Source organism: Anguilla anguilla, chromosome 7 (genome assembly GCF_013347855.1).
Source record: "Anguilla anguilla isolate fAngAng1 chromosome 7, fAngAng1.pri, whole genome shotgun sequence".
NCBI lineage: Eukaryota > Metazoa > Chordata > Actinopteri > Anguilliformes > Anguillidae > Anguilla > Anguilla anguilla.
The window spans coordinates 53,784,946-53,809,457 of NC_049207.1; the positions used below are offsets into that span (position 1 = coordinate 53,784,946).

The 24,512-nt window shown below is 42.4% G+C and overlaps 1 protein-coding gene across 12 annotated transcripts in view; it reads right to left on the bottom strand.

Moving 5' to 3' along the window:
• The window catches only part of si:dkey-237h12.3 (teneurin-3), a 335,156-nt gene that overhangs the window by 184,569 nt on the left and 126,075 nt on the right, over nt 1–24,512 (bottom strand). For all 12 annotated transcript variants that reach the window (XM_035425584.1, XM_035425591.1, XM_035425590.1 and 9 more), the window contains one exon: nt 4,650–4,718. The gene's annotated coding sequence lies outside the window, so the exon portion shown is untranslated. The remainder of the gene's footprint in view (nt 1–4,649; nt 4,719–24,512) is intronic.

Genomic DNA, 24,512 nt, shown 5'->3' on the forward strand with positions numbered 1-24,512 from the left:
TATTCAAAAGTGTAATTCTTTGCTAGGGAAAAAAAGGCCATTTTGTTTAGATAATACCTAATTAACCAATCTCTACTTTTAAGAAACAGGATGTCACACAGCACAATGTGTGTTCACAATGGGCGGATTCCAAAGGGTGTGAAAACTCACGGAAAACGGCTGAGTTGAGACAATATGAACATGGGATCAGAGTAGCCTAGCATGCACACAGCACAGTGGCATATTCCTCATATATAATGTAATTTGCATGTTTTTTTATTTATTCACTTTTTTTTCTCAGATGGCTGAAAGGAACAGTGTGGTTAGTACGACCCAGTCATGGCAGGGTCTCATCAGAGTGGAATACTGGCTGACACCACATTTCCGTGTCCGAAATTAAAAAAAAATAATAATAAATCATAAAGTTGGTCTTTCGTTCTGACTGTGACAAACAGTGAACATTTCTGAAGCTAAACTTACGTTTAATGCCACCTGGGTGCATTGGGCATCAGGCAGCTGTACCCACCCACCGGGGATTAATTGACACCCGAAAATTGTTGACACCCGAAAATTCTATGACACCCACAGACATTTCAGTGGTAGGTTATGCTCTGGAGAGAGTGACAACGCAGGCATTGAGTCAGCTGTGCCCCCTTTAAGAGATGATCATGCCCAATTTGTCGACCTCACTGGTAAAGTCAAGCTCAGTCCCCTTCATTGTTATGGCTATTATTCTCCTCCATTACCAGGAGAAAAGCAATTACTATATTTATGTGAAAAAATGATTCAATTAAAAATTGTCCACAAAACATTGATTGCACCAAGCAACAGAAATGTTACAGTATATTGCATCATGCTACATCCGCATGTTTTAGTGTGACCCGTAAGTGTACATACATACAGTATTAATGAGTAGCCACCAAATTATAGCACAACGACAGATCCAAATTATACCACACCATCGCATGATAGGTGTGAGTCCAAATGAAAAGCTTGCATCTTCAGTGTGTTTAATACATTTTTCTTTTTTTGGGAGGGAGGGCGGAGGTGGTAAAGTACAGATCAATCGTTGGGTGAGGATTGGCTAGGGGGGTTGGGGGGGGGGGGGTGGTTGTATTTCAAACGTTTCCCTCTCAGTGGCAGTAAGTGAATCTCGGGAAGAAACTCGCCCGCGTCGCTCGGAGCAGCTAAATTCACTTGGACGAAATCCAGCCGACGGTGATCGTTCTCATCTGCGGAATTAAGTACGGATGGTCTCTGGCACTGACGATTCTGCAAACGTCCATTTCATTTCGCTAACATAAACACCTTAATAGGCTCCTGAGCGGAAACAGACTCTCTATCAAGGCCTTTTTTACCTTTTCCCTTCAGGGAGAATGGGGGGGGGGGGGTTTCAATACGGTTTTCATTACAAGGGTATTTTTTGTGGACACAAAATACATCACATATTGCCCCCTCTATTGCTTGAAGAAATTTAAATGAAAATAGCATCTTGGTAATGCAGTTGCAATGAGAATGAGACCAGGATATGCGGTACATGCACGCGTGAGTCTGCACACGCGTTTTAGAGGGTATAAAAATACTTCTCCGAGATTTGGAGGGAAGAAAAGGCTCTGCTTCCTGCCTGCGGGGAAACTGATTCATCGCTGAAGTGCACCAGCTATGTCATTATGCTGTGACATCACCGGGGCATAAGTAATTGAGTAAGACAAAAATGAATCCGCACCAGCTCCGCGAACAGACGTCGGGGGCTCCAAAGATCATTTAACTGTCAGGACTGAATGAGGAAGACATTCAACCCCAACGCTGGAACAAGGAAACGGGTCGCTGTCAGCTTACGGTGTCAACTTGTCTCAGTTCTCTGGGGAGTTAAAAAAAAACAAAAAAAAAAAACACCAGGTTTACAAATGATTATGATTTTAACAAGCCATCTGGTAACATGAAATCGGATAGGCTGGGAGGACGGTACGGTACATACACTCACAAACACACACGCTCACAATCTGCAGATGTGAGGACGCATTCGCAACAGATTTAGGAAACAAAACACGGGTGAATGGTGAAGAATACTGCTAAATATAATCGAATCAATTTTATCTGTATACTGATTTTTGCAGAAATCTGTCAAGCCAAAGATGCTTTACAGAGCAAAAAAAAAAAAATCACTGGTCAATGCAGAAAGTACCCACATGAAAACTGTAAAATAGAAGTTTATCTAGTAGTAAACTCCCAAGGTCTCAGAGCAGCCCAACCGAACAACAAGACAAAGCAAGACTGCTTTAAGTAATAAACCAAAACCAACAAACATCTTCTTCAGTCAACTCCAAAAACAGCCCTTGGCTGTGCACTGTATATATGTTATCACAACAATGCATATAACTTACGAAATGTTTCGCCTGCAGTCACACTCAAATCCCATAGCAGGGAACCCTTAATATAAATATACGAAGACCTCGAGCTAATCAAGTTCACACATTTCTATGAGAAACAAGAGGAGAGGAGGGGGGGGGGGGGGGAACCTTAAAAGTAAACTGGGTAGACGAGCGAAAAGGTCAGGAAAACTCAGGTGAGGGCTCGTGGTGTTTGACAGTGTGGCGTGCTGCTATCCGAATTACGAACTTTTGCCATGCGCAAGATTTTATTTCCATGGGGCTTCCATGGTCCGCCAAACGCACGCTCCTCTTTTGACTACATCTCCCCAATTGCTCACACAACAACGGCGTTTCGAGAGCTCTGTTGGTGCTCGCAAAGCCCCAGTCATTACTCGCAGGTCAGGAATTTTGATTGAAAAGTTGACCTCTATTTTTCACGGCACTGTCAGGTCTATCGTGAACAAAGAAGCTCGGCTACCGGCAACTCGACTTCAAAGCCTCAGCGTCACTAAGAGAAAGGTATTCTCAGATTAGCCTCTCACGTATTATTAAAAAAAAATATTTAATCTGCTCCTTTCCAGTTCACGTATTGGGCAACCTTAGCCTTGGATACGAACAATGATCATACAGAATGCATTGAGTGATTATGAGAATTATGCAAATCATCTAACCTGACGAGTTAAAAATGAAGTATTAAAGCACAGCTTATTGCTTTGACATTACATTTTTAACATTTTTTAGCAGCAGCAGCAGGAGTGGTAGTAGTCATAGTAGTAGTAGTAGTAGTCATAGTAGTTGTAGTAGTAGCATTTGTAGTAGTAGTAGTTGTAGTAGTAGTAGTAGTAGTTGTTGTAGTAGTAGCATTAGTAGTAGTACTAGTAGCTGTAGTAGTAGTAGTAGTAGTAGTAATAGTAGTAGTACTTGTAGTAGTAATAGTAGTAGCATTAGCAGTAGTAGTAGTAGTAGTAGAAGTAGAAGGTATAGCAGCAGTACTGGTAGCAATATTCTGCTTTTTTAATGCACCGATTGCTAATCAGTCATCAGTGTGGAAATCATAATTGCTGGGCCATGATCCAATATCTGCCAGGGATAGCCTCATGAATGCCTATTCACATGAAGCCAGGCCCATCGCTTGACCGCTCTATTTGCTGCAGCCATTTTACTTGAGATTCGTTAATTGGACCGCACTGTGTAACTCTTTCCACGACGGCCTGAAGAGACCTGTATCTCCTTTTCTCCGTCCATTCACCCACCCGTCACTCATCACGTTCACTCGAACGTCAGCTTATCGAGTAAGGTGTGTGTGTGAAAAGAAAAGAAAAGAAAAGGAAGAAGAAGAAAAAAGAAAATCACCACACTCAGGTTGTTTTTGCCTTTCCCTCACAGGTCAAGTCAAAGAACAAACATGTCAGTCTTTTTAATTAAGTGAACGGCCCAGACCTGTTCCAGCAGCCGAGGAGGTGAACAAAAACCTTGATTAAAATCAACAGCCCTGAAAGACCCTTGGGTGCCAGTATCAGGATACCATTATTGGCCGCTGGGTAACTTTTGGTAGCCTTAAACGACGCAGCCCAAGATGCACTGAATGAAACAATTCCACCAAGGAATCAATACCCGTAAAGCGAGCGGAGAAAAAAAAACATATTAGCAAAGCTCGCGGCCGCGTGCGTGCTGTCGAGGGAAATGAGTTGTCGGTTGGGCTGTAACGGCTCAGACAAATGTTTTCCTACTTTGATCTGCCTTCGAATTCAAACTCTAACTGAAACGGAAGCTTCTGGAAGGAAAGTGCCAGTCAAGTAACGGCATTAAAATAAATAAATAAATTCCCTGATAGTGGCTGCTACTGTATTTACAACCCTGGATTAGGCTGTCTCGGTCCATTTTGTTCTGGTTTTTTTTTTTTACCAGAGAAGCTGGATAATGCCACATTTCAATGCTGGGAAATACATCACAGGACATCACAGAGCAGAATAAAAATGCACAAAGAGGAGATTAGACTCACGTCCATACTGCCAGACTTTAAATACAGGATTTGCGAACATGGGCACATGTTCATAACGGATTTTGGATCCACAATGGAATGGATAGGGTCGGGACATAAACAGGTTAAAACTGACTTTAGATCATTTCACCTCCCCCTGAGGTGCCTATGAACATGAGCACGGACCAGGAAACTGAAGTTAGACGACTACAGAAGGTTCTACACTTGTAGCATGGAGCTACCCCCCCCCCCCCATTGAGTATTCTCCGCATGGTGCATAAATAAAAAATAAATAAATATATAAATAATATACTCACATAGGAAACAGCGGGTGCTGGCAACAGTCATGAAAGCTTGGACTTGGTCTCAGATTCTTGTCACTATTCCTGAGGAGACACAGACAACAAAGATTATGCAGCTGAGTATAGCAGTATCTTGCAATGGATTATGGCTCTCCAACACCTACAACAGGCAGAATAGTTGTACTGGACATAAATGCTATATTCAGTCAATGTCTGGTAAAATTCTGCTTACATGTATATGGTGCTCTAAGGCTTTGCTGCAGTTCTGTTAGTTGTGTTAATGTTGTTCAGCATGCAGCCAAGTTATGCCCTCCAAGATGCACCAACTGATTTGCGAATTGACACAAGCGGAAGAAATACTGGAAAAAACAGAGCAATTAAATCTCATTATACAACGACCAATCAGATGATGAAATTAACTCAATTGCGCAATTATGCAACACAGCAAATTGTTACGGTGGTCCAAGTGCATTTGACCCCTTAGAACAATTAAAAACCAAGACGGAGGACTGTCGGGACAAAATAAATCCAATCAGAGCACATCTCAAGCAAGCGCAAATGATTCAGTAGGTCTGCTCCCCGTTCCAAAGACGCCTAACGCAAGCCCACTCCCACCACATTCAACCCACGACCCAAGAATAACGGCGCGCAACGTTTCCTGTCGTGCAAAGTCCCAGCAGCGGGGACGACTAAACCGTGAAAACTTTTCAAGGTTCGGTCCTTCGGGGAGGCAGTGGCACAGCCTGAAAATAATATCGGTCTCACCCAGAGGTAAAAGTGACTGATTGAGTGCACCTCGTGACCCAACACACAGTGTCACATGTCTGGCACAACAGCACCGCACAGGCCCCGTCATCCCAACCACAGTGGCTATAGCATACGCTCCATCTAAAACCACAACACACTGCCACACATATACTTCTTCAATACGGGTATTTGTGACCAAAAACAAAAACAAAGTTTCACATTTATCTAATATGCACTGTAGCGTGGAACATTATTATTATTATTATTATTATTATTATTATGTCAGTGAACTGGAACAGCACATTAGACATTTGAATTTAAATGCATAAATGCACCATGGTGATGGGAACATAATGGTGTTACTGTGGGAGCAGGAACACTGAAAATGTGACCCGTAACATATCAAAAGCAATTTCCACGAAACGGCATCGGGAATAATTGAGTAATTCACTCTGAGGACAGCTGCTGAAATGTCCTGATGCGTCGCTGAAACACAGACAGAAAAGGAAAGCGGCAGCGACTGTTCGTTGGAGGCTGATCACTAGGCCACGTTAACACCGCCTGGTGTTAGCGACCCAATTCAGAGTTTTTTTGCTCATGCGGCACTGATCGGATATGTACTATGAACGTGTTAAAAGGAAGAAAGCACAAGCGATCGGGCGGCACTGATCGGATATGTACTATGAACGTGCTAAAAGGAAGAAAGCACAAGCGATCGGTGGCCTAAACGGATCTGAATTTCCCGATCTTTTCTATTTGCACGTCGTTCAAAATGCGATATTCTCTTTTTTTTTTTCCTTACATTTGAATTACGCTTGACGTATATACTACATGCACAAACAATCTCTGCTGGTTACGGCGAATGTTAAAATAAATTAAATGGAGGATGAAGGCTCGGTCCGGTGGCAAATATCGAGGCAACGTGCCTTTTAAGTGTGTAGGGCGAAGAGTCAGTATAGGCCAAAATACAGGGGATGTTCGCTGCGGACCTAAGATGCTTCGAAAAGTAATAGCTTGAATTATTATTTCTGTCTCATTTTGGCCGTGGTGGTGTGGTTGTTTACTTTCATATCGGTAACCAAATCGTTGTGTATGCATGCGGGTTGTTTCAAGTGTAAACTGTGTGAGCACAGGTATCGGACATAGGTCACTTTTAAAAGTGTATTTAAACACGTTTTCAAAAAAAATAGGACATGGGCAAAAAATCTGACTGGGCATCAAGACCTGCAGTGTAAACGTAGCCTTAGAGACTGTTAATTAAGGATAACGTGTGACAGGCAGCCACGTTTCCCGCAAGACCTTTCATTTCAGTTTCCAGAAACAGATTGATTTTTCAGGCAATAACAATGACCATTAAGCCAAAATGGCAGAATGACTGTTATTTGCTTGGCCAGTTTCTAAAAAGGTCTGGCAACACATGGCATCTGCAGGTCTAAACAACACGCAAAAAACAAAAAGAGCGCGCTCCATTTTACACGACAAAAATCATTCACGTAATTACACCTTACATTTACCCAAGTGCATCATTAGGCGAGGGTGGGAATTCTTGCACACGCTCAGAATGGCAAGCGCAAAGGAACGAAAGGAAACCAGCCATTGCGACGAACGTCGTGTTTTTCAGTCCGAGTCCACTTCACTTCCAACCCAGCCCAACCCTCCACTGCACCAGGAAGCCGAACGGTGCGGTGTTACGAACTGGGGCTGAGGCCGCCCCAGGCCTGTGGACCTTGTTAGGAGGGAGAGAGGGAGGGAGGGAGAGAGAGAGAGAGAGAGAGAGAGGCAGAGAGAGAGGGAGAGAGAGAGAGAGAGACAGGGACAGAGAGAGAGAGAGAGAGAGAGGAGGGGGCAGAGAGAGAGAAAGGGGGGCAGAGATTTGCAGACAGTCCCAGACACCTGGACCACCGAGGGAACAGGAGAGGAGGCCCCCGAAAGCACTCAGAAAATGAAAGTGGGTTTGCAGGCGAGCGCTTAGCGTGGGCGAGCCCCCCCCCCCCCCCCCCCCCCCCGCCGGCCGGGGGAAAGCCAGGGCCTCGCTAATAATCTGATACTAATTTCAGTTTGCTTCACAGGCTGTGCAGTGTTCCAGAAGGAGCCCCCCCCCCCTCCCTCCAAAACCCCCGACCCCCCCTCTCACCTCCCACCCCCCCACCCCCCCCCCTCTCCAATCAGCGGTCCCTGGATTCCTGCGTGCCGACTCGACCTCCCGTGTCCCCGGGCCTCGAACAGGAAGAAGAAGAAAGGACGTCGGGAGAATGGCGCGGACAATGCTCTCTGTTATACCAAACGGGCGGCAGCTCCAGCCAGCCCCCTTCACCGCCCCTGGGCTCTCAATAACAGACCTCACCTCCGTCCTCACCGAACGGGCTCCACAGCGGGGCGGGGGGGGGGGGGGGGGGGCTCTATACCAGCAAACAGGCTCCTGCGCTCCGCATACCAACAACTGAAAATACAGTTTGAATAAAAGATAAAAGACAAAACTGAAGCACTTACATGTCGGGTAAAAGCATAAAATTGCCATTTGGCTTTTTTTTTTTTTTGATTCGTGTTTTTTTATCCCCACCAAAGAGCACCTCCCAGCCACCAAAAGTTCTTTTTTTTTTTTTTTTTGCAGTGTTTCCATGTAGCGCTTTTTTACATTTTTTTTTCCTACTTTATTATGTATTCACGCAAACAGTGATTTTGATTTTAGCTACGTGTATTGAGGCTCTTTTAAAAAACCTGAAAGTAGGTGTGTAGTCAGTAAAACTTTGGGGCTGTCTGGTGTCTTTTAACGCCTTCCCTGATTTGTCCCAATGTCGGGTACCTAATGCTGACAGAGCCAGCACCACCTGTACTCTGAAGCCCAGGCAATGCAACTCAGGTGCCCACTCAACCAGTAGGCGTGGCTCTGACCCATCACATAAACACTGGAGATGAAGAAAAGAAAAAACTTCTAGATTTCAAGTCTAAAGAAATTAATTAATTAATATCAGAATGAGTCACGTTGCAGAATGAGCTAAAATGCATGAACAGAAAGGTTTACAGAGTTATCCGAATAGTTGACTCACTGTTATGAAGAGGAATTCCTTCCCTTGCCGTCTGGTTAACATATGCAGTATGGAAACAGGCACAGCGTGATACCTGATTAAGAATCGGAGGTAAAAATATGTGTTCTTACAGCTTGGCATATCTACGTGAAATATGTTTCGCTCTGTGAAAATGTCTTGCTTTGAGTTTACGAGCACGCAGCTTGCCGTAAGACGGCCCCCGCACAATGCACAAGCGCCTGAAAGACATGCAACGTCGTGGACCTATCAACCTGAATCCTTTTAAGCGCGAAGGAGTCCGAAGGAAGATTCCATTAGCAAACAAGAACCACCTTGACGAGGTAGCATAGGGTAAGAAAGAATTATAGCTGAGTCACCTGTTTGCGGCAGAGACGGAGGGGGCAGGACCACGCCCTCCGGTGACCTCACCGCACCCTTTCGCTCATTCCCGTTCAGCTCCATTTTCAGACGCGGATCTGATCTCATTATTTCAGCCGCACGGCCACGGCACCATTTTAATTGCCCGGGCCCAGCTCTGCTTCCACCACCAGCAGTGTTGAATTTGCATTTGTTCTAGTTCAATAATGATTTTTTTTCCCCCTCAGAAGTTGAGAGAATATTGCATTTAGTCACACTAAAAATAAAACAAGCAATTAATCCACGACGGCGGAGGAACCCGGAGGGACGGCGAGGCGTAGAGGGGCTATCTGGGGTAAGGCTCGCTGTGGTAAATACCATTAGGGACCTGTCTCTGTCATTTATCAACGCGCTGCTGTGCGGAGCTTCATTAGGGAGGTCTGACATCACAGCCTGATCGGCTGGAGAGAGGAAGCAGCAGGAGAATGTTCCGGCAACAAGGCGAAGGAAACGCCCTACGTGTGCACAAACACACCTCCACACCCACACAACACACACCACATAACACACACACCTACACGCACACACGTGCACAAACACACCTCCACACCCACACAACACACACCACGTAACACACACCCACACAGACCACATAACACACACACCTACACGCACACACACGCACACACACACGCACACACACACCACATAACACACACACCCACACACACACCACATAACACACACACCCACACACACCACGACACACACACCTACACGCACGCACACACACGCACGCACACATACAGCAGAGCAGAAAGAGCCAGGTTAACGAAGGACTCAACCAATCAGAGAGGTTTTCATCCCAAAAGCACAACCGTATATTTGTGTGAGGAGAGTCAGGCGTCTACTGGGGGGCACTGTTGCATGCTGGTCAGGGAACTGGGCTTGCTGCAACAAGGTTGCGAGTTCGATTCCCAAGTGTGGCACTGCCGTTCCCTTGAGCAAGATAATTAGCCTGAATTGCTTCAGTAAACAGCTCCACCTGTACAAATGGATAGTATGTAAAAAAAACATTGAAATGCAGGCTGTGTCTATCACTCTGGTGTAGGTAAAAACGTTATCCATAACAGGTCGAGCTACAATGATGTCCTAATCACTGACTTACTTGAATAATAAATTAATAAACCATAATGCAACTACTGGTTGAAACCGATGAGTTATTCGCAGAACATGATTTGTTTTTTTGCTGGTTCAAACCAATGAGGTACAGGCAGCGCATGATAGCCCCGCCCATTTCATGAGCCGGCCCCAGTGTCCAATCGCTGATTCACCCTGGAGAGACAGGTTATCAGAGAGGGGCGGATCATTGGTTGTGTAAGAACAATGACCCTGTCCGGCCTTCCTCTGTGTCACAGGAAAGGGAAGATAAGCCCCAGAACAGGGACGGAGCAGGAGGAACGAGAGACCGCGGATAAAGGAAAGATAAAAGAGGAGGAGCGAGAGACCGCAGAGCAGGATAAAGGAAAGGAGGAAGGGACAGACAGGAGAACCAGCACCGCCATTAATATGAGAAATGAATAAAGGTCCCATTGAAGCGTGTAATAGCATGTAATAGGTTGCCCACTCTCGTACTGAAATGCAATTCCGCGAAAATAATTATGCAGGTATATAGTACGGCACACCACCAGGGCATGAAAAATGTGTCTGGTCTTTTGGCACTATAAAAGGGTCATCCATTAAAACTGACATTAACGATAGTGATAAACTATATAATCACTAAACAATATTATAATTAGGGTTTTTTTTTAATTAATTACTTAAAATTGTTAGTGAGAGTGCAATTTTCCTCTGAACATCCTTTACTTGGCCTTAACAATTATAGGATCCATTACACTTGTAATTAGAACAAGCTACACAACAGTGTGATTATTTTCTATTGAAAAAGAGCTGCAGTGGGTTAGCTCTGCAAAATAGGTCACTTGGAGCTGTTTTATCTTTCTTGCTTCTTCCTGTTCCTGTGCGTGACAGTTTTGGTTTCCCCCAGATAAGAAACATTTCAAATTTAAATGTTAAAAAATATTGTAAAATGATTTTCACCAAGGGCTTTTGCGTTATGGTATCACTACAGTACACATACAAACCTGCAATTTGCCACAAAGATCGCTGTGCGTTGTTCACTCTGACAGAATCAGAAACATTTATATTTTTTTCTCTCCAGATGGTGATATTTCGTTATATAAATTTGGTGAGCGATTCCAATTCTCGGTCTCCTTCTCTTCAACCCATCTGTAATGCCGTCAACCAGATCTGCCGAACAGCTGCACTGTACACTGTTGAGCAGCAGGTATGTTTTGATTAACTGCACAGTCCAAATGAGCCCTATCCTGTAGAATACTCTCTACAGACGAGGGAGAAATTCAGTGTTTTTGGCCTTATTACAACTATACATGCCGTTGATTATTACAAATATCAACAGCAAGATAATCAGGTAACTTAATCATAAATGTGACCTTTAACCCCTGAGAGGTAGTGTCACGCCATGGAAGATTTCTCAGAGCTCTCAGCCTCTCTCACTAAGTATTTCATGCTGAAGGGGCTCGATTCATCACTGCACGTACTGTGTACATCCCAAACAAAGTTTGCCAGAGCACACAAATATGTGGACCAGTTCAGTTCTGACTAAACGGCACCAGTACATTGGATACAACTCAACATCAGTGGCATGACAATCCAAAGCAGACCCTTTGATCCGGTTCCAAACATCCTCTGGCTCCATTAGGCCAAAGTTAAACAAGCTGAAAGTTGGTCTAACGAAAATGAAACATGCATTTATTGCATTTGGCATGCGCATCGTTTGGCATAAAGAAGGTCGCCAGATGAATGTTAATTATCCTTGTCAAGCCACTCACATTCAGTAATGCAATGGGTAAAGTAAAAATGAAATAAAAGAACTGGGATTATATGCAGATGCAGGTCAAGTACTTAAACTACCTGAATACCATTTCAGCACAAGTACATTCCTGTAGATAATTTTACTGCTCATTTTCAATTTAATGTAAGACCATTTATTATATAATAGATTCACAGATAATTAATCTATTTTCACCAACACTAGGAATAAATTTGAGCATATGCTATGGATAGTAATACGCCATTGTAAATTCACAGTAATCGGCAGGAGTAGTCTGAACTCCTGCCAACAGCTAAAGAACATGTACTGTACTTGACCCAAGACTCTTTGGGTGCATTGGGGGACCCCACGCAGTTTGGTAATGTAAATATCAGTATTATACATAAAATCCTGACTGACATATAGTAATCACACATCATTTCATCCACTTGTCATAATTTCCACTGAAATTGGTTGAAAAATAAATAAATCTAAACTACTTTTAGGTAAAGTGCACCATATGACCAAAAGTATCTGGACACCCCCTGGGTCTGGGGCTGTTTTTTCGTGGTTTTGGGCTGGGCCTCTTAGTTCCAGTGAAGGCAGATCTTAATTCTATGACATTGTAGATGATTCTGTGCTTCCAAATTTGTGGCAACAGTTTGGGGAAGGCCCTTTCCTGTTTCAGCATGACAATGCCCTCAGGCACACAGCAAGGCCAATATAGAAATGGTTTTGTGAAATAACTTCACTGGCCTGCACACAGCCCTGACCTCAACCCCATCCAACACCTTTGGGATCAACTGGAAAGCCAGCCGCGAGCCAGGCCTAATCGCCAATCAGTGCCTGACCTTACTAAAGCTCTTCTGGCTGAATGGAAGCAAATCTCTCGAGCAATTCTTCAACATCTAGTATAAAGCCATCCCAGAAGAGTGGAGGTTGGCATATCAGCAAAGTCTGGACCAACTCCAAATGAATGCCCATAATTTAGGATGAGATGGTGGATGTCAGAAGGTGTCCACATACTTTCGGCCCTGTAGTGGATTTCTTTATGGTTTTCTGAAAAGCCAGCCCCAATGTGCTTAGATTGCATTTGCTGTGAATGTTCACTGTACTTTGTGAAAGTACAGAGCACGCAGGGTCAAGTCCACACTGCCAGTGTTTGAATAGTCTCCACTCATTTAGCAGGGAAAATGTTAGCTTTTGTGGTTACTGGCTAAACGTCAGTTTACCTGACGAGAAGAAAAAGAAAAACATTTCAGCGGTGTTCTGTTTTGCCAAAATGGCAAATACATTTATCTCATTGCTTTGGCCTGGTCCACATTAAGCAGTGCCCTGAGGCAACTTTCAAGAGAATGTTTTATGTTTCTAACAAGTGCTGGTTCCATATTACTGCTGGCTAACCTCAACACAAAAACAGACTAATCCTTCATGTGGTTAGAAACCTTAAAGGAGATATTTCTGCAGGGGGAACAAAAAAAAAACGTGTTTACTTTCCCCAGATTTGTGCTGGTAGATTGCCCATCAGAAACCTCTCGGTCTCCTCCTACGTTATCAGTGCCAATCAGTCAGGATTTGGTGATTTTGGGGAGAGAGCAGCACGGAGTCGCTCGGTGAAAGGGAATCCAATGGAGACAGGAAGGAACACTGGCCAGCTTCCTGGGTTGTGGTTTGGGGGGTTCTAGTTCCCCATTCAGCTCAGATTCCGAAAAACAGAGAGGGAACTACAGGCCAGCAGTGTTCTCTGTTGAAGCTTCACATGGTGGGGGCACCCAGGAAGCCAAACCCAGAATCCAGATATCTGCAGGGGTGGAAATCTAGACTGAGATGTGTGTTTGACATCAACGGACTACGCTATCCCAAATACAGTTCAGGTTTCGCCCGGATAAAGCCCGGTTACGTCCTAGTCGGCTAGAAAACTTTCACTTTTCCACCAGATGTCAGCCGGGTTTTGCCCTGAATGCCTAGCAGACCTGGGTCAAATTCATATCTGGATTGGATTCAAATACTGTTCAACGCTTTGCTGATCTTGTCTGGTGTATTGGAACCAATGAAATACTCTCAAAAAGTGCAAATCCCACCTTCTGGTCATAATGGCAGGCTCAATTACATCAGCTCTGATGCCTACATGGCATTTCACCAACACCAACTGGTACTTTCTACCAACTCTTCACCAAAAAAAAATCAGGGGGTAGTCTCCAAAAAAATGCACACTTCCAGTAAATTCAATAGGGACCACATGTACTGTAAGAGTTAATTTAACACCGCACATTTTACTCGAAAGTGACAGGGAGAGGCAACTGCTGAACACAACAGTGCTTTGTTCCTTTTAATTAAAATTGATTTATTAATAAAAACTTAAAGAATTCAAGCTATATCTCATATCAAGATTTATCATTTACAAATTTATGGTAGATCCCAATTAACCAGTAAAACCTTACAGGCATGCGTTTGCCAGCGAGCAGCTCAAAAAGTTATATCACCCAATTCCTGTACAATTTGCATTCATTTTGTAAGTGTCAAACTGGAAAAACGGTTTCGTTGTCATACTCCGTTATCGAGTGCGTGTCCGCCCCTTTTAGAATTAAAATTCTAAAAATAAAAGTGGCACAAGTGGCACAATACTAATTAACAAGAAACGGAATTGAAAATGTACTTGTCATGCGTTTGACGTTTCTAGGTAAGCAAGGTCGTGCACTTTTTAAAGATAGCATACCTGTTTTACAAGTACACACCAAGTGAAGGTCTCGAGTGCTTTCTTGGGATTTTAACCAATAAAACGACATTTCACTCAGCCTCCTGTAACCTCTGATGCAATTAAGATGATCTAAATTATCTTTTATATGACTATAATGCCTACGCACATGAAATATTAAGTAAATAACGGATATTGAATTTCATTACGTGTTGTTCGTGAAATTAATTCAAAACAGACTAATTAAAGTTTGCTGTGCTGCTTAACAGTCCTCACCTCCACCTAAGCAGCAGCTTGGTGTAATCCACAGGCAAATGGAAAACCTGGAAAATTAGGTCAAATCTGAAGGGGCTCCATCTCCAAAAATGATATGCGTGGAATTCTCCAACAAGCCACAAGAACAGAATGGCCAGGTTGGAGTTTGCCTAAAAAGCACACTAAAAGACTGGTGAGTTCTCATCTTATGGACAGATGAGACAAGCGTTAACCTCTACCAAAGCGATGGAGAGAGGAGAGTGCAGAGAAAGAAGGAAAGTGCTTATGATCAAAAGCATCCTCCCTCCCCCATCGTCTGTGAAACATGATGGAGGCAGTGTTGTGTCTTGGGCATGTTTGGCTGCCATGGGAACTGGCTCGCTTTTCTTCACCGATGATGTGACGGCTGACGGCGGCAACAGCGTGAATTCTGAAGAGTACAGAAACTTCTTATTTGCTCAGATCCAACCAATGCCTCAAAACTCGGGATGGCGTTTTTACCTTGCAGCACGACCGAAACGACCCAAAGCAAACCTCTGAAGCAACCGAAGGAGTATTTTCAGGGCCAAAAAAGTGGAATGTTCTCGACTGGCCAAGTCAGTCAGTCAGCCATCCTGAATCCAACCGCACATGTATTTCCCATGCTGAAGACTGAAGGCAAAAATTCCCCCAGAAACAAACTGGAACGGAAGATGGCTGCAGCACAGGCCTGGCAGGGCATCACCAGGGAAAGCTACGGGTCTATGGGTTGCAGATTCCAGGCAGTCATTTTGTTTTTTTTTTTGTTCTGTTCTTTTGGCTCGTTGTGCATTATGAACCTGCAAACATTAATTGTTAACACAGTCCCCTGTTTGAGCCGTGAAATTTTCCACTCTGAAGAAAACGGCGTTCTTTAAAACGGCCTGTTGAAAAATCAATTACTGCATTCATCCGGAATGCCACAGCTTTATCCCGATGTGCACCAACAGCTTAAAAAGTAAAAAGCTCGCATGAGTAAAATATTTTCTGTAATTCATTTGTAAATGGTTTTTTATTACAAAAAAGCTCAAGGCATAGTCATTTAAAGCCCTTCTTTTTTGCAATTTATTTATTTATTTTGCTTGCTCCAATGATGGTGTATTTACACCAAAAAATATCAGTCATAATCACCCACGTTAATTAATCCCATCCTTTCAAGCTAAGGGGGGTGAATTATTTTCAACAAACCAGAAGAAAGTAGAAAAAATTACACTCCGCACACTCCTGGCATGCCACTTCACACAAAAAAAAAAAAAAAAAGAAAAGATCTTGCTTAAGAAACCTCGGGCGTAGAATCAATAACGAACGGACGTAACCCGGCCAAAGAAAGCCAGTTGAGAACCTGCACAACATCGCTCCTGTGCTAATTCTGAAACCTGACCTTCTCAGCATATTCAATACGGCGACCGGAAAGCTCTTACGCCTGTTGTGCGCACTCTCGTCCTCCAGCAGACCCGCGCCGGTCGCGTCCACGCAAGAGAGAGAAAAAGCATAAAAGAATTGCGTCGCGGTCGGTAAACGGCAAGAACCCGAATCAATGAGAGGCAGGAGAGAGGACGGAAAGCTAAAGAATCGGAAAAGGAAGCAGGACAAGTTCTCTGAGAGAAACACTACGGAAAAGCCGTGCTCTCCAACCACTTTCTACACACAGCTCAAGAAGCTGCTAGCCACCTTGGTGAATATCACAGTTTGAAATATTCAATGGGACACATGGATTTTAGACAAGTCCAACATAGTCCTCTTTGAATTTTATTCATTTGAAAGCAACAGATAAAGTTGCACTCCAAATCTTTTTTTCACTGTAAATACTTCATTCTACAGTAGGCTACAACATTACTGTGTTTATATACTGGTTTTAAAAAAGGTTAAACAACACATACAATGATTGTTTTGAGCAATTATTTTTGCACAGGACAGTCCTCATATTAATTTGGATGCATATGTAATGAACGCAGAGGAGGTGGCACATTTTCAAGAAACCACACATGTGCCATTACCCAAACATGAATCTGGAGGACTAAGCAATGACAGAATTTAAATGACCAAAGACAAAAGAGAAATACACAGCAAATTAACATCTTGCATAAAGTTACGATTAATCACAATGCTGGTCTCTTGCTAGACAGTTTACTTAATATGGTTTTGGTTGCACAAAATCAACAGTGATAAAATATTCTCACCATGCAGCACTATGCAGCACTTTGTGTTGCGCTTTATAAATACTGGAAAAAATAAAGTGACAAGTATGTTGGCACAGAAGCTCTCCCTCAAGAATAAATGTGGTCCTGTAGCCATCCAATTAAACTACTGGACTAAACTCTGTGGCAGAGTCTTTGCTAAGAGCCCTGCATTAAAATGCAATACACTGACCTGGAATTAAACCATACTTGTCAAGACCACAACAAAATAGAATTAAAGGGACATTCAATCACAAGGAATAAACTGCATTAAATGGACACTGCCAAATGTAGTGTTACATTACAGTACCACTGTAAAAAAAAAAAAGAAAAAAAAAAAGGCAAGGACAATTACATTTTGAATGACTGGTTGTTTGATTAATTGGTTGTTATGGCAGGGTATACCGCTTAATGTATTCTGAAGAAATAATGGAAATGAGAAATCTGGATATAATTGGACTTTTTAAAATATATCCTAGTGTGGGATTGTTTACTGCCCATCTCATTTACAATGTCACATTCTCTGGGAAAAAAAGATGAATTTTCTCAGACTAATTTATTCAGTAAAATACCTACAGCCTCCTTCAGCTAAGCCAGAGATCACAGCCTGACACAATTATCAAAATTATGAAATGCTTATATTTTCACTGCTGTTAGGACATGCTGGCAGCTCACGGTCTGTTTCATTATGGTGGTTTTTCAGGTGGGGCAGGGGGGATTGGGGCGGGGGGGTGAAAGACAAATTTAATAATAAATCAACACTTTCCACCAATTTTGCCTGTGGGACGTAAAAATCACGACAAAGATTCCACAGCAAACAGGCAACTTGTCAATATAAACATGTAGACCACAAAGATTGAGTTCACTGTGATGATACCCATGATATGCAACTCTAATTAAAACTGTACATGTGTAATAATTTGATAGAGACAATTAATCCAATTTTGTATTAAGATGAATAAATATAACATCTCTCAATAATGTGTGGTGGCACAGGGGAGACACAATTGCTAATTAAGCACCAAAAAGTCTCAAACTGATTTTAAAAAGTTTACATTTTAGAATAATCGTAAATGTAACACAAAAAGCACTTATGAGAACAATGAAACAACTGTAAAGGGAGACTGGTGGCCATATTATAGAATTAAAGGTGGGACATTCATGAAATGGGATCTTTCACGCTGCAAGAACCCCTATCGACTGCACAAAGCCAATTTCACTGCCATACCGTCCCATTTACAGCCAAAATAAAATAAAATAAATAAAAATCAGAGAGAAACAGCCTTGGACGAGCGATAACTGCCTACAAGTGCCCCGCGCCCCGCGCCCCGCTAGCGAACCAAGCCGCGAAGGTCCCTCTGGCCTGCCTTTTGGTGCTCGACAATCTGCCTGTGCAGGAAGGACCGAGCTAATTAGGCGAGCTCCGTGCCCATGTGATAAACACTGAGACGCCCGTGGGGGGGGGGGGGGGGGCTGGGGGGGGCGTGTGACATTCACGGGCTTTTCACCAAGCGAGAACGGTGGCCCGTCAAGATGGCTTTAGCAATGACAGTTTCATCCGAGATGTAATGAGGCAGAAGGCTTCCAATGAATGCAGCCATCTTTTAATCTTTTTTTTTTTTTTTTTTTATCAGAGTAGAACAATATCAATTAGACAGAATTCATTAAACATGCACACGCATTAACTTATGAATTCTGTTTAAGGCAGGGGGGCACTTCATGCGGTAGGTGGCAGATCTATCATTCCAAAAATCATGTGTCAGTTTAATCTGCAGAAAATAGGACACTTCAGAGAACAATGTGACATCCTGTTCCCAGGTGTTATGGGTGAGATCCGATTTTTTTCCTCCTTCTTCTTCTTCCATTTGGAGTCTCTCCTGTTTCATCCAAAAGAAAAGAGTACTTTGACCACTTCTTTCTTTATGCTGGAGATGATCCAAAGCTTAGACATCACCCTGACAAATGGGGTTTTCACCCTGTGTTGTCCTCAATATAAAAAAATAAATCAAAAGGTAATTGCACCCTGGACTTAGTGTTGTTATTTCTGAGAACCCAGCTCTAAACAGAGCAATTTGAGCACCATCTGTGAAACATCTGCATTTGGCCCATATATGTGTAAATCAGGAGACGCGGCTCCCTGCAAAGTTGTTTCCAACATGACGAATTACACAATCTGCTGAGACTGAATGTCTAACTGGGTGATTTAGAGTGAACTGTGCGTATTCCTAAACGCCATCCCCAGGTACATCGCCAAAAACAACGCCTTTGTGCACAGTGCAGTAAATCCATACTGCCACGGTCGTTTACTTATTCATGACGCACTTTGGTTCTGAGGTTCCAGGATCGATCTGAATTATGATAGTCTCTATTTCATTATTTCACAATTTCATCGGAAAGAAATGGCTGCTTCATGTTGGCATGCCGTTTAATTTATTCTGTGTTGACTTTTTTTTTTTTTTTTTTTGCTCGCTGTATTTTAAGATTTTTTTTTTTTTTTTTTTTTTTTTAAATTAAAAATGTAAACCGTGAAAATCCGTAATTCTGGTCTAAATATCAGAACCACCCACTGAATGATTTAATTTGGCACAGATGGGAAATGTTCGATAACACTGCTGCAAAAACACTGGAGGTCTTCGTTGACACAGTCATTCAAGGACGTCCTGAGCAATCAGCAATCCATGACTGCCGCCTGATAATCACCCCTATCTGCTGGTGACATGCTAGAAACATGCATAATGAAATCTGTCTGTTCAACAGAACCATGTAAAAAAAAAATAATAATAAATTTTAAATGAGGTAGCAATAAATTGCGCATTAATCAGGAAAGCAGCATTGAACAGTGTGGCTACATTCAAAAGCACTACACCACACACCACACATTTTCAATGCAATCTGAATAATTCACATTCAACAATGCATGTTCAGATTGACCAATTTTACCTGCATTGTGTCCACTGCTGAATCTAGCACAAAGGAGGGTAATCTGAGGGAATAATTTTACCTTCATCACCTGTGTGCGTAACCTCAAATTAAGGGTAGGGCGAGGGAGGGAGGCGATGTCACAATGGTCCATCTGTTTTATGGAAGTTCCACGGTTATTCCCCATGGTATGTTCTGTTCTAGTTATAAAAAGGATCTGCTCATCACAAACCCGACAAATTAGTAATGCTGAACTCTCTCCAAAAACAACACAGGACAGCAGTTCTTTCAAAACAAGGAGGAGACTGTATGTAGATTATATTTATGGTAAAAAAAAAAAAAGAAAAAAGCAAAAAGCAGCAAATACAGTCTGTTCCACTTCTCGGTTCTGCCAAGCAATAGAAGGTTCAAATGACACCCGCTGTTTTGTGGAGCACGGTTCGTAAGGGGATTCGGATTGCATTTAGCCACTTTTGAAGGAGAAAATGCTGTAGTGTGTTTGCCAGTCAAATAGAGGTGAGCACAAGACACAAATTGAAATCTGAAAACTCACTTGACAGTTCAAGGTAAAAGTGTAAGGTCATATGATTCATGCCTCCATGCACGAGTGCCCAGAACCACCATCTTACCACTGCGAGATATCATAGCTTAGACTTTCTAGTCAAAACTTCTTGGAAAAATCATCCTCCATTGAAGAAATAATTGAACCTCTCTCTTATTATTGTATTCAGTTCAGTGGGCCTGCTTTCAACTCAGGTTTCAAAAAAAAAATATATATATATATATATATATATATATAATCATATCTATGCAAAAAACACACACTGACGCACTAACAGGAAGATTTGTCTGTATACAGCTTTTATCGGCTTTTAATCAAGGAGTTATTCATATCTTTAATTTCTCAGTTTGCCATAATAAAAAGGTCTGGCTGGTTCGTGGGCTGGTTTTGCATAATAACAGAAGGGGGTGAGAGAGGCCATCAGGATATATCACACTGAATAGCACACAATTCAGACGTGAGAACCCCGGTCTAAATATTTTTTTTATCCTGAAATTCCCTCTGCCGAAGGTTTCTGAGAGCAGGTACATGGAAAACAGCAAATACAATAGCAAAATCTTCATATCAACACGAAACAAAGTAACATACTAAGATCAAGTTGGACATTTTTTTTTACACTATGAATATTTAGGTTACAAGACCAGTTCCTTACCAAGTATACTACTCTGCCACCCCAATCCTGACTGCAAAGTTACAAGTTGCAAATGGACAAGGGGTTTTACACTGATTCAAATGTAACTGGTGCTGAATTTCTCTCCATGGTGGGTGCGTGGGTGCGTGCATGCGTGCGTGGGTGTGTATGTGCGTATGGGTGTGGGGGCGTATGTGCGCATCAATGTCAGCTTCAGAAAGGGATCAAGCACTTGCCCTACCACCTGGATGAAAGCAGATCAATCCAGGTACTGTCTTCACCACGAGCACAGAAGGTCCCATGGGCTCTTCAATCACAGATCAATGAAACACTACCTTGGTCCACTCAAGAGGTTTCTTTTCAATCATGTATCTGCTGTATCCATGCAAAGGGCTGTCAAGAATACCTCAAGGTAATTTCACACTTTCAATGCTATATCTCTCTTCCCTTTTTTTTTGCAGATCCTGAACAAGTCATTCTACAAATATCATACTTTTGGCTCAAACTGAACTGCCGGTTAAGACCTCTCATACAGACTAAATTGTTCCAATGGTGTATCATCTGACCACAGATTTTTTCAAAATCTGTGCAGGATTTGAGATTAGTTTTTTTTTTCCCCTCAATAATGACTCCCTACTTTCCACTCTGGCTCAGCCAGTTAAACTGCTCTAAAGTAGCCGCTAGCCTCACAGTGGTTTCCCTAAAAGGTTCTGTTTTTGCCTGGCTGCTCAGGTTGGAGGAACAGCCTGACCTAGTCTCTGCCCAGGTAGCACAACAGAGCTCCCCACCACCCAATGGCTGACCAGACAGCTTCCAGGGGCTTATTCTCCAAATCTCAAATAAAATTAATTGATATTAATTGAAGTTTTGTGTTTCAATTCACAACCAAGTTAGGTTTGACAGTATCATGCAAGTCAACTCCCACAGAAAACAAACACAAACGTACAAACATTGCAGAGGAAATTTACAAAATGGACAGACAAATGAACGAACAAAGGACAGCACAGATATGAATGGACAGACAGACAGTCAGATGAAGGTCAATAACATGCACACTTCTACATCAGACAGTAATTTCTTGTGGCTTTTATTTTTTCATTGCTAACAGTGCATTGACTCTACACACTAAACAAAAAGGATAAAATAAGAGGAGTGTTGTTCTGAGTTCTGCCTTGTTATTTTTGATTGCATAATTACTCAAGCAACTTCTCGAAGCATCTTTGCTTTCTCGGTTATTTTTATGTTTTTGACAACAGCATCCCGTTAAACGAAATGAACACCAAAATATTTTGCTCAAAACACTTTGCTCAAAAGCACTTCGCTTTTCCCTCTAGGTTCAACTGTGAGGAAGAATCTTCCTACATTGCTCATCTGGCGTATAATGTAAATGTGTATTTCTTTGTGTCGGTAGGAAATCCACCATGCACATACAATGCCATTACTGTACACGAGGCGGCATTTGCAATTGGCAATATCCCAGGGAGAGTGCATGAAGCACGGCAGGCTAACTTTGAGAGAGCTTGATAGCTCGCTAGTTCCATCGTTTATCCCTCTAACCTAAAATGCATTTTACACTTGCCATACTGCTATCAGTTACTGCTATCGGATATATCCATTCATCCAACTGAATCCTTCTGCTGAAATGAACAACGGACTGCATGGAGCACATCACGTAGCTTCAAAACAGCAGTCTGTCACTCTGAGATCAGTTAGATGCTAATATTCTGTCTTTATGGGTAGGCAGAATATTATTATACTATAATACACATTACTACACCTTCCATGGTTAAACATGTAAAAAATGTATTCAATTTATAGAAAATATTACTTAAAATGACTGGAGGATGGGCTGAATTTTAAGCATGAAAGACAAAAAAAAATCTCATTGATAAATGGAGTTAAAACAAAAGCCAAGCAGACACTATCAATTTCACTAAAGCACCGCGCTCCGTGCCAAAAATTGTCTCGAGTGTTTATGGGGCGGGCTGTGATGTCCGGTAAGGGCAAACACACTGCTTCACAGCTGGGTTTCATTTGTCAGTCAGCATGGAGGGAGGCTTCGCTGCATCTCAACACTGTTCACCTTTGACCCCCTACAGTACGTCGTGATTTTTTACGGTTAATGAGGGAAATGCCTCACACTATTGTCTTTTCTCCATGAGTGTCCACATCACTGAGCTTTAAGGTGGCAACAAAGTGAACTCAATTAACTGGAATTCCTTCTCCGGGTCCCAATTTATCATGTTTCATTGCGATTCATTTCCGTATGGGAATGAGCCCAAACTCTGTATTTTACTCAAGTCCAATGCTTCATTTTTCAGAGCACGTAGCTCATTTTTTGATTTGTACCTTCATTCATGAATGCAAAACATTCAACAAGCAGGTTAATCAGCCCATCTACTGATTAACTTCGAAAAAATTCCTCAACACTAAAAGGTTCACTTCTAAGAGGAAAGAATATTTTTTTCCTTTCATGCTTATTCTAAATGCTGTACATAATACCATATCTATGCACGTAACAAATTCCTTTAAATTAAATCTAACTCCACCTAGACTTTTATCTTGCATGATAAATGTTTGTGGTACATACAAATACCGGTGCTTGAAATTTGTGGATAAATGTGAATCTATTCAAACAGGCAAAGCTGAGCTTGACTTCACAGTGGCTACATTCAATTATCATAAGCATAAGTGAGCAAGTCACACCTGTGAACGGCTTCAAAATGAAATGAGACCAACTGAGCTTTCATTTTTATGTTTATTAAATAACCCTTCTTTTTTTTCTGATGCAAACGCACACAGTAAACACTCTCGAATGTGGGACCAAATATTATCTGCTGGAGTTTGAATTGGCGCCAGGCGTTTCTACTGCACATATTCCAGCCCAGCACTTCCAAAGGATCGCTGGGCTCCTACTGTGAAACAAATGACATTTCACAACTGAGAAGTGCGCCTATCAATCACAAATAAGTTAATCTGAAATAATAAGACAGTTTTTGGACGCAGGCTGAGCCTTAGTGCAAGACTACATCACAAATTGATTACAACTCTGCTCATAAAATGAATTCAGTCCTCTAACCCATTGCTTTGAACATTAATCTCAATTATAAAGAGCAGCTTCATAACGGTAATGCCTTTATACAGAAATAAATAAATCAGGGTTTATTAGACATTTCAATTAATCAGTTTGTAAAAAATGCAATTAAGGAGAATGCCGTCTTTGGTATTGTCCAAAGACGAGATGAAATGTCAAGGCAAAGTTTTAACAGCAGAGCGACGACTTAGCGAGCGACTCACACAACCTTTAATAGCATGTGCGCTATTGCAATTGACATGGCAGCAAACTGAGCCATTTGAACTCACATGTGCAGCATAATGGGCAGGTTGCAGGTGTGCATACTGTAGGTTAGACAGCGGCCAGATGTGTTAAAGACCTGTTTTTGTTTGTCTTGCCCAAGGCAAGGTTTATTTTTTTTGCAAGGGCTCATGTTGCATTCAGGCTAGGCAAGCGCTGAAAAGACGAGGCCAGGGAAACCTGGGCCGTTTATGTTTGGACAGTGCCACACGACTGCATTACAGTGGAGGAGGAGGAACACCT